Source organism: Marmota marmota, unplaced genomic scaffold, assembly GCF_001458135.2.
Source record: "Marmota marmota marmota unplaced genomic scaffold, marMar, whole genome shotgun sequence".
Classification (NCBI taxonomy): domain Eukaryota; kingdom Metazoa; phylum Chordata; class Mammalia; order Rodentia; family Sciuridae; genus Marmota; species Marmota marmota.
The window spans coordinates 49,767,164-49,767,611 of record NW_025999968.1 but is presented as its reverse complement, the minus strand read 5'-3'; positions in this window follow the sequence as shown (position 1 = coordinate 49,767,611).

Below are 448 nucleotides of genomic sequence, written 5' to 3'. Positions count from 1 at the left end.
GACTCACTCCCTCGGCGCGGCCGCGGGCCCTTCCCTCCCCTGCGCACCCTCCGCTCCGCCGCTGCGGCCGCCAGAACCCCGCGGCGCCGACACCCCGCCCACTCGAGGGCCCGCCCCCAGAGGCCCCGCCCCGCCACCCGCGAGGCGGGGGCTGCAGCCGGGCTCTGGCCGCCAGGGTCCGGGGAGGCTGCCCGTGCCCCCTACCTCTGCGCGCGGTGGAACTGGCAAGCCACCCAAAGGCCACCTCCTTTCACCCTGCTGATGCTGACGCCTCTAGTTTGACAGGACATTGGAATAAGACCAAGCCAGCCCATCTGCCCAGGGTGCCCACCGACGGCAGGAGAGAGAAGACGCACCGGACCCAGTCCCTAGCCAGAGCCCCATGGGGGTCCCTTCTGGAAGACTCCTCCGCAGAGTTTCCAGGCTGCTCACTTTGGGGTAGCCAAGA